An 11,640-nucleotide genomic window follows, 5' to 3' on the forward strand; every position below is an offset into this window, starting at 1 on the left:
CTAAAAAGTTGATGACAACATGAATATTCTTTTACTTCTGAAGTTTAAGCCCAGACAAAAAATAACTTTTTATGTAGTATTATTTAAAGGAATAAAGCAAAGCTGGATTTGAAAAAAAAAATAATTCGAAAGCCATTAATTAGTCTAAATCAATACATCTTGACATTTCATTGTTGGATAAGAAAATGAGAGTAAAAAACAAACATGAAGCTCAGTAGTAAAATTAAAATGGTTCTTCTTCGCAAGTATATTTTGTACATAGTAAAATTACATTCATATGTAATAGAAAATGTTCTACGTCCTCTTACACCTTATTTGGATTAACTGTATTATTTTAATAAGTACAATATTTGAATAAATTGTATTGTTCTCTTTCGTTACATATATAACGTCACACATCAATTATTTGAAGGATAAATCTAAAAAAAAAAATAGGATATGGAATAGAAATATTATAAAAAAGATAAAATAAAAAAATAAAAAAATAAAACAAGATTAAATAATAAGTAAAGACGTAATAAGCTAAGAATCCAATAGGTGAGTCATATAATTATTTTTATAACTTTCCATTTTTCTCTATTTATTTATTATTTTGTCTTTATCTTTCGACTTTCTCAATTTTTTAATTTTTTAAAAATAATCTGCCAATAATAGGTTGAGATCAGAAAAGGAGAGAGAGAACTAATCATTAATTGTTGTTGAAAATGAGAATTCACCAAATTTCATGTTCCTTTGATATTTGTTTATTCGCTATTACGCGACAACCAATAATATATTTCATCGTCTCGATTTTTGTGGTATCTTTTAAATTTTGAGATTCAAATAAATCTTTTTTTGATAGTTGTTATTTCACACATTTTTAAATATCTTGAATTATTAATTATTATGACTTAAAATATTTTTTACGTTGTTTTTAAATATATAATTGGATTGACTTATATCTCGATTGGATTGACTTATAAGTTGCTTATAACTTGTTTTCAGCTTTTTTGAATATTTGGCTGACCAATTTAAAGTTATTTTATGCTTAAAATAAGCCGCAATAAATAATTGAGTTTGTTTGGATGAATAAGCAGCTTATAAGTTAAAAACAACTTATAAGTCAAAAAAATAAGTTGGGTTATACCAACTTATTTTTTTTAATTTATAAACAATTTTTAATTTATAAGCTACTTAAAATAAGTTCATCCAAACACTCTATTACCCTTCCCTATTATATGACCTAAAGGCTATCCCTTGAGTTTTCAGTAATTTCAATTTTTTAAAATTAAAATTTCAATTGGATCTTATTTTTTTCCCAAAAGATAATGAAAATTATTTGATAAGACAGAGATGTTTCTACTGGCTCATATAAGTTGTTCAATAGTACCAATCATGGGGGAGGTATTTGCAACACACATGTACATGCGGTTGGTCATAAATCTATACTATATTAAAGCACGAAGTTATTTAAAATATTGATTGAACTTTTTATCATTATTTTATTTTAGATAAAATTGTCTTTTCACCATCTTCTTCAATTATTATATCATTATTTTAATAATATTAAATATTACTTACTTTCTATTCTAAGAATAATTTTTAAAAATAATATAGCATTAAGCAACCTTTACCCAATTTACTTTTGGGTAAAAAACATAAATATAAACAAAATAACCTCTATATAACAATAATTTAATTTTTCTTAAACGTAGCAATGGATTTCTAACAAAACACAGCAAACTAGGTAAAAAAAAAACATGGTAAATTCCTTTTTAAAACAACGATTTTTTTTGATATTCCTTCCATAATTTTCTCCCCACAATTTTTCAACTTCCTTCCATAATTTTCTCCCCATCAATTTTTCAATTTCCATGATTCATTCTCAATATTCAATACATTATCTTCACTCTCATAACTACAAAAACACATATTTCATTCATGAGTCAAAATATCAATCTGTTCACTGTCATTTTGTCATAGAAAAATCAAATCAATGACGAAAATTCGTAACATGTCAATCTGTAAAATAATTATTTTCACGTACTAAAACTTTAATGTACACCAATCCGTCTAAAGTTTGGCATTTAAAACAATTGTAGTTTAATTGGTGTCTTAATATTAGAAAATTGTATAATTTTGGTGCAAAAATATTTATTTTATAGATGATTATATTACGGTGTAAGTCATTATAATTGCAAAAGAGAAAGGGAGCACCACCATTACACCACATTGTACACCCATTTATTTACATAAGAATTGATAATAACACCAACTTTACAACTCAATCTACACCAATTTCATACATGTAGTTAAACATATTTTTGATTTTAATCATTCTGATGGTGAAATATATACTGACACTAATGTTATACCACAATGTAACTATTTTATGTATTTTGGATCAACTGTCCACCATATTATACACCATTTAATATTCATATAGCAATTTGAAATAGTTTAATAGGTATTTTTTTTTATCAACAAGTATATTGAAATAAAAATGATATTCAATATGGTAAATGTAAAAATATAATATTGATGTAAATTAGCTTTTGGTGTAGCGAATGCTCAATGTCAATTATATACCATGGTGTACACCATTTTATATACATATAATTTTTTTTATATATATAGTTAAATAAGTATTTTTTTAATAAGTATATTGAAATAAATAATGATGTACATTATGGTATATATAAGATAAAATGTTGATTCAAATTAGCTTTTTGGTGTAACAGATCATTAGTACCAAATATATATCATGGTTTACACCATTTTATATGCATGTAAACAGTTTGTGGTTCTGCTACATAGAATTTCTTATACAACGAAGTATATTGAAATAAAAAAGAGTGTACATTGTGATATATATAAGATATAATGTTTATCCGTATGGTATAACATTCTATACCATAATATCAACACGTCCACAACTCAACCACAAAAATTACCAACACAATAATTCACTACCATATTCAATACCATATATTACTATAGATAAATTATTAACATAAAAACATCACAACGATTACAAACACATCATTTACTTTCACAATTCAACCCCATAATAATTAACACCTTCACATTTCATCTCCGCTAATATATTAACAGACTAGACATCACAATTACTGACATCATAATCATTTACTTCCACATTTATACACCATAATAGTAGCACATCTACATTTCAACAAATTCTATTCATAAATAGACAAAGCCACCACAATTACTATCCCACAAAATTTTCTGTCATGCGAAATATCCTTCGAAACAATACTTGCGACCCTCTTCTCTTTTTTTTTTGGTCGATTTGGGGGTAACATTAGGAGGATTTTCATCCCTGATAGAAACTTTTTCTCTTGCATCTTCACTCACCGGAGATGGAGTGAATACATTCAACTTAAAACTTGACCTTGATCGATAGTATAATGAGGCTGTTAGAATGGCTATTACAGATTTTTCTACTCATATTCATTCAGAGTGTTTCTGCTCATATTTTATAAAATCAAATTAGTTAACTTTAAAATCACATATTTGAAGGGACTTTGAAATCACATTTTTAATTTGAAAATAAAAATTAAAGAAGAGAAGAAATCAAAGAGGAGAAGAAACTAATGTTCGTAGAAGATAACAATGGAGTATTGTTATCTTTAAATAAAGATGAAAATAGAAAATGAGAGAGTGAAAAATAAATGGGTCTGTAACATTGAACATTAATATATGTGAAAGAGAAAATAATATGTTTTACCAAAAACAAACGTATCCTACCACAATTGAAGGGGAAACGTATCTAATTAAAATTGTGATTGGGAATATAAAAAGTAGGAGTATTTGTTACATCCGGTAAAATTACTTAAATATCCCTAGACTAAAGAATGTTCGCACAACGCATCTTTCTTAACTTTTTTGGTCAATCCGAGGCTGGAATATTGATCAGGGTGAAAAATTGTGTGAAAAAATGATCTTGGTTGAATTTTAGGTCAATCGGATCAAAAGATAAATTTTCAGAGTGAAGCGACGAAAACAGAGAAGTGGGTGACAGGTCCGCGTCGCAGACCTGCTGCGGATTGGACTTAATTCTATCCTAGTTATTTTCTACGAGGTTAGAATTTGATAGGAAATTTTTTTTTAAAAAAAATTGCACTATGAGGGAACCAGTCCTCATCGCGGACCTGGTCTTCCATAGGATAATTTTCTGCCCGTTTTTAATTTTAAGGAGGGGCATTCCAGTCCTTTTTCATCCCTCCTATACTTAACCCACGACTAAAAGGGGTCATTTTCGACCTTAAAAGAGTTCCTAAACGCATTCTTAAGTCGTTTACATTAATTTAACTTAAGAGCTAGGGCTAAGGAGTGGAGAAGAGGCTAGCGTTAAAAAAATTCAACACTGATTGTCCTATCTTCATCCCAGGTATGTAAAGCTACACATAACATGGATTGAGTTCATTCATGTGCCCTACATCTTCAGTTTGTTTAGTTGAAATGAGTTTCAAAGTTCCATGAATCGAGTTCTTGAATTATCTATCATTCCTATTGAGTTCATATATAAATTTCCTTGTGTTATTGTATATGTATTATGATATTATTTGATGAGTTTCTTGAATTGAGTCTTGTTGAGAGTGTGGACTTGTGTTTGTATCCGTATGAACCCTAATTGAGACTTTATTGTACATTATGCATTGACAAAGTTTTAAAAAACAAGTTGTGAACGTCTTGCATTAAATATTTTATGCATTTATTTTGAGTTAAAGAATGACAAGTGTCATCTTTGATTGAGAAAGAGTTTGAGCATGAGTTTAGAAATTTCTTGAGTAGTATCTTGAGCATGAGTATTTTGAGTATAAACGAGTTGAGCAATATTTCATTAAACGTCTATTTTGAAATTGAGTTTGAGAAGTCTCTTAATTATTATTTTGCGCATGAGTTTTAGAAAATCCCTTAATTATTATCTTAAGCATGAGAATTTTAAGTATAAATGAGTTGAGCATTACTACATTAAGACATTTATTTTGAGATTGAGTTGAGGAGATAAAATTATATTTTAAATACATTCATTGAGTTGAAATTGTATCTAATTTATAGAAAAAAGATGAGCTAAGATGAGTTGAGTTTTGAACTAAGTCCAAAAGAGGCTAAATGAGTATTTTGAGTATTTTACTCACTTAATGTATATGAGCATAATAAAGTATTTTGGGAGTAGTAATGGATCACCGATATGAGGTGAGCCCATAAACTACATAGCCAGCGTAGGATAGAGGCTAAGCCTCTCTTGTCCCAAAAGAGGACTTTTATATTGGATCCATGAGGTAGAGCGTCCTTTACCCTGGAAAGTATTGGGTGGCTGCGGCAACGACAACTCTTAAGCGTTGTATCATCACTAGGTCATAAGTAATGATTGTCGGTTAGAGAACCTCCCAAAGAGTAAATTAACATACTTTCATATATTGAGTTATATCTCTTATTGCATATCATTTCTTATATTATTCTACTTCACACTTTATTGAGTTGAGCTATTTTTAGAGTTGAGTCCAATGAGTTGAGTTGAGTAGCTTGAGTAAGTTTTCTTTCAGCCATTTTACATACTCGTACATTCCATATACATACATCATTTGGTCTGCATCATTTTATGATGCAGATATAGGTGATAGAGGTCCTCAACCGGGGCATAGTTGAAGACTAAACCCCGTCCAACTTTTTGTGAGGCTTCCTTGCATCCGAAGGACTTTAGTTATATTTCTTCCATTCATTTTTCTTTTGATTGTCAGTTGAGGTAGCCTTGGACTTGTCTTGGCACCTCTCTAGTATTGAGTTTTATGGACAGAGTCAGAGTTGAGTTAGATGGATTTGTTCCAAAGTTTGTCTAAAAAAAACTAAATTTAATTATTGAGTACGTGACATTGAGTCCCTTCATGCTTGAGTATTTTTCAGCATATTATTTCATCATTCATAATGTTTTGAGTGCCCACTTGAGTAATCTGTGTTTTGAGTTATGTTGTACCTTCCGCTGAGAGTTTGGATGTATGATTAAACTAAGTGGTTCGCTTGGGAACCAGCAATGGTCTTCGAGTGCCGACCACGTCTAGAGTACCCTCCCAAGGTGTGAAAAACTTGGTATCAGAGCATAGAGTTCAAGAATCCTAAGGTATCTTTGAAGCCGTATCTAGTAGAGTCTTGCTTATGGGTGTGTCGTGCACCATACTTATAATCAGGAGGCTATGGGATATTAGGAAATTGTTTCACTTCTTCATACTCTGAGTTCGTGCTAAAGAGTTTAACTCTAAAGGTTCCTTCCTAATTCATGCAGTACACATTTACAGATAATGCCTCCTAAACACACTGTCAGTCAGAGAAAGACCAACATTGAGGTTCCATAGACTAAGATTCCCCCACCATATGGAGTGAGGGCTAGGGGGCGACCTACAAGGTCTACTGAGGCACCCCAAGAGCCTACTACTTATCCAGCTCCTACTTCAGAAGTTGAGTTTAGAGGTGTCATCACTATGCTCACCTAACTGATAGCTGGATAGAGAGGTAACCAGAGTTCACCGTTTCCAGCTCTAGCTCTCAAGAACCATCAGCTTTAGTGAGAATCTAAGACTTTTGAGAATGAACCCATCAGTCTTCTCGAGTTCTAAGGTTGAGGAGGACCCTCATAATTTTATTGATGAGATGTGGAAAATACTGAGAGCTATGCATGCTACTTAGATTGAAGGGGTTGATTTGGTTTCCTATCAGCTTAAGGATGTTGCTAATGTTTGGTATAACCAGTGGGAAGTAGGAAGGGGTGAGGATGTTGAGCCTACCGTTTGGAATGAGTTCGAGGGCGTATTCGTTGACCGTTTCTTTCCCAAGGAGTTGAGGAAGGCAAAGGCAGAGGAGTTCATGAACCTGAAGCAAGAAGGGATGACTGTGAAGGAGTATGGTCTCAAGTTCATACAGTTGTCCAGATATGCTCCGAAGATGATTCCCGATACGAAGGCCAAGATGAGGAAATTTGTATCAAGTTTGGACAGACATGTGAAGAAAGAGTGTTAAGAGGCCATGTTGATTTCGGATATAGACACCTCTAGGCTTATGGTGTATGCTCAGCAGGTTGAGGATAACAAGAAAAATAATAGAGAAGAACAGTAGCGTAAAAAGGCAAAGTCCACACGACATGAGCCTGGTCAACAAAAGTAAGGTAATGGTAACAAATCTTTCTTTCAGAAGAAGTCATCCGACTATGCCCCATCATCAGCTAGTACGCTTGCACCCAGCAATAGATATGATCAAAAATTCCAGAGTCACCGAAATTTCAGAGCTTAGGGTTCCCAATCCCATGGAAGTGTATCTCAATACCCTAAGGGAAAGTCACCCTGCGGTAAATATGGAAGACTCCATTTGGAAGTGCGTAGAGGGGGTAACAAGGGTTTCTATAACTGTGGTAAGAAGGGTCATTTCCAAAAGGATTGCCCGATGTTGGGAGATAGAGCTCAATCTTCTTCCGCGGCACCACCAAGTCGGGGTAACTAAAGGGGTAGTACTGCAGGTACAAGTGGAGGTCCAAACCGCCTATATGCTATGGATAATCACCAGGATCAGGAGAACTCGCCAGATATTGTCACTAGTATGCTTCGAGTCTCTTTTCATGATTGTTATGCCTTGTTGGATCCGAGTTGTACCTTGTATTTTTTAACCCCTTATGTGGCTAATCAGTTTGATAAAATTCCTGAGTGTCTTCTAGAGCCTTTCAATATATCTACTCCTGCTAGTGAGTCTATCTTAGTTGAGAGAGTCTATAGAAATTGTATCGTATCAATCTATCACAAGGAAATAATGGCTGACTTAGTTGAGTTAGACATAGTTGATTTTGACGTTATCCTTGGCATGGCCTGACATTATGCTTGTTATGCCTTTGTTGATTGTAGGACTCGGGTCGTTAAGTTTAGTTTTCCGAATGAGCTTGTCTTAGAGAGGAAAGGTACTCTTGCTATGCCAAAGAGTAAATTTATCTCCTACCTTAGAGCCAGAAAGTTGATCTCTAAAGGGTGTATTTATCACATCGTTAGAGTCAAATAGGCTAGTGTTGAGTCCCCTACTTTTGAGTCAGTCCCGATTGCAAATAAGTTTCCTGAAGTATTTTCTGAGGATCTGACCGGAGTCCCTCCTGATAGAGAGATAGATTTTGGAATTGATGTTCTTCTCGATATGCAGCCTATCTCGATTCTACCATATAGGATGGCTCATGCCAAGTTAAAAGAGTTGAAAGAGCAGTTGAAAGATCTCCTAGATAAGAAATTTATTAGGTCAAGTGTCTCACCTTAGGGCGCTCCTATCTTATTTGTGCGAAAGAAAGATAGATAGCAACTGAATAATGTCACAGTAAAGAGTAAGTATTCTTTCCCCAGGGTAGATGATTTGTTTGACCAACTTCAGGGTGCCTCATGTTTTTCAAAGATAGACCTTAGATTAGGTTATTATTAGCTGAAAGTGAGAGAATGTGATATTTCTAAAATAGCCTTTCAGACCCGTTATGGCCATTTTAAGCTCTTGGTCATATCTTTTAGATTGACTAATTCACCTGCAACCTTTATGGATCTCATGAATTGGGTATTCAAGCCATATCTTGATATGTTCGCGATTGTCTTTATTGATGATATTCTGGTCTACTCCAAGAATGAGGAAGAGCATGCCTATCACCTTAGAGTTGTCCTCCAGACTCTGAAAGTCAAGGAATTGTATGCAAAGTTCTCCAAATGTGAATTCTGTCTTGCATCAGTGGCATTCCTAGGCCACTTTATATCTGGAGATGGTATTCAGGTTGATAGCCAAAAAATTGAGGCAGTGAAAAATTGGCACAGACCCATCTCTCTAACTGATATAAGAAGCTTCTTGGATTTAGCTCGCTGTTACAAAAGGTTTGTATAGGGATTCTCCTCTATATCATCATCCTTGACTAAGCTGATTCAAAAGAATGCTAAGTTCCAATGGTCCGATGCTTGTGAGGAGAGTTTCCAGAAATTAAAGTCCAAACTGATCACCGCTTCTATTTTGACCTTTCCCAATGGAACAAAGGGTTTTATAATATATTGTGATGCATCTAGAGTTGGTTTGGGTTGTGTGTTGATGCAGAGGGGAAATATGATAGCTTATACTTCTAGACAACTTAAGAAACATGAGAGTAATTACCCAACTCATAACCTTGAGTTGGAAGTTGTGGTATTTGCTCTTAAAATTTAGCGCCATTATTTGTATGTAGTGCATATTAATGTGTTCACTGATCACAAGAGCTTGCAATATGTCTTCAATTCGAGAGAGCTCAACCTAAGGTAGATGAGATGGCTAGAGTTGCTCAAGGATTATAACATGAGCATTTTATACCACCCAAATAAAGCTAATATTATTGTAGATGCTCTTAGTAGATTGTCTATGGGTAGCACTGCCCAGATAGAGGAGGGAAAGAAAACATTGGCTAAAAAAGTGCATAGATTAGCTCGATTGAGAATTCAACTTGAGGAGAATAATGAAGGAGGATTGTGTGTCCCAAATGTTGATGATGTTCGAGAAAGGATTATGGCTGAAGCTCATAGTTCCAGATACTCTATTCATCCTGGGTCTACAAATATGTACCATGACTTAAGGGGAGTCTATTGGTGGAGTGAAATAAAGAGAGATATCGCTGCTTTTGTTTCCAAGTGCCTGAATTGTTAGAAGGTTAAAATTAAGCATCAAAGGCTATCTAGGTTAGCTCAGAATATAGATATTCCAGAGTGGAAGTGGAAAATGATCAATATGGACTTCATTACAGGATTGTCGAGGTCTTGAAAGTAGCATGATTCGATTTAGATGATTATGGATAAGATGGCTAAATCAACTCACTTCTTGGCAGTTAAGACTATTGACACCGCAGAAGACTAAACGAGATTGTACATCCAAGAGATCGTCAAATTACATAGGGTTCCTTGTTTGTTATCTCAGATATCGGATCCCAATTCGCCCCTCAATTTTGGATGTATTTTCAAAAAGGACTGGGTTTAAACGTGAATTTTAGTACAACATTTCATCCCAGACAAATGGCTAGGCAGAGCGCACCATTCAGACATTAGAGGATATGTTGAGGGCATTTGTACTTGACTTCAAAGGTAATTGGGATGACCACTTAACTCTCATTGAGTTTGCATACAACAACAGCTATCATGCGAGTATTTAGATGGCTCCTTATGAAGCTCTATATGGAAGAGATGTAGATCGTCAATTGGATGGTTTGAAGTTAGTGAAAGTGAGTTGATTGGGCCTGATTTTGTTCACCAATCTATGGAGAAGGTGAAGGTTATTCGAGAGAGACTGAAGACAGCCCAAAGCCACCAAAAATCATATACTGATGTGAGAAGGAAAGACTTAGAGTTTGAGGTGAATGATTGGATATACCTGAAAGTGTCACCCATGAAGGGAGTCATGAGGTTTGGGAAGAAGGAAAAGCTTAGTCCCTGATACATTGGCCCTTACCAGATTGTGAGGAAGATTGGGAGTGTCGCTTAGGAGTTCGAGTTACCTTATGAGTTAGCATCTATTTATCCGGTATTTCACATCTTGATGTTGAAGAACTGTTTGGGAGATCCTTCATTGGTAGTCCGCATTGATAGTCAGGTTCCAAATTGAGGACCAAAGAGATTGCCTTAGTCAAATTCTTGTGGAGGAATCAATTTGTTGAGAAAACCATGTGGGAAGCTGAGGATGATATGAAATCTAAATACCCACATCTATTCGTGCCTAATGATGAGAATGATGAAGGTAATATCTCTACTCTTGACTTAAATTGATTTGTTTATTCTTGAGCCTGAATAGCTAATTGTCTAGATTATTTGATTTGTTTTATTGGTTGATTTGATTGAGTCTCGATTGTTATTCATGCCTTGAGTCCATTTCTAATGGCTTTTCGTTTGAGGATGAATGATCCCAAGGAGGAGATAATGTTACACCCGGTAAAATTATCCAAATATAGACTAAAGAATGCTCGCACAACGCATCTTTCTTAACTTTCTTGATCAATCCGAGGCTGGAATATTGATTAGGGTGAAAAATTATGTGGAAAATGATCTTGGTTGAATTTTACGCCAACCAGATCAAAAGATAAATTTTTGAAGTGAAGCAACGAAAATAGAAAAGTGGACGACAGGTCCGCATCGTGGATCTGCCGCAGTTTGGAATTAATTCTATACTAGTTATTTTTTACGGGCTTAGAATTCGATTGGAAAATTTTTTGAAAAAATTACACTACGGGGGAACCAGTCAGCGTCGCGAACCTGGTCCCCACAAGCCAAGGCCAATTTTCTGGCCATTTTTTATTTTAAGGATGGGGCATTCCGATCCTTTCCACACCCCTCCTATACTTAACCCACGACTAAAATAGGTCACTTTCGACCTTAAAAGAGTTCCTAAATGCATTTCTATGTCTTTTACGCTAATTTAACTTAAGAGCTAGCACTAAGGAGTGGAGAAGAGGCTAGGGTTCAAAAGATTCAACACTGATTATCTTGTCTTCATCCCAAGTATGTAAGGTTACACATCATGTGGATTGAGTCTTGTTGAGAGTGCAGGTTTGTGTTTGTATCCATATGAGCCCTAATTGAGATTTTATTGTACATTATGCATTGACGGAGTTTTAAAGAACGAATTGTG

This window comes from Solanum dulcamara, chromosome 9 (genome assembly GCF_947179165.1).
Source record: "Solanum dulcamara chromosome 9, daSolDulc1.2, whole genome shotgun sequence".
NCBI classification, from domain to species: domain Eukaryota; kingdom Viridiplantae; phylum Streptophyta; class Magnoliopsida; order Solanales; family Solanaceae; genus Solanum; species Solanum dulcamara.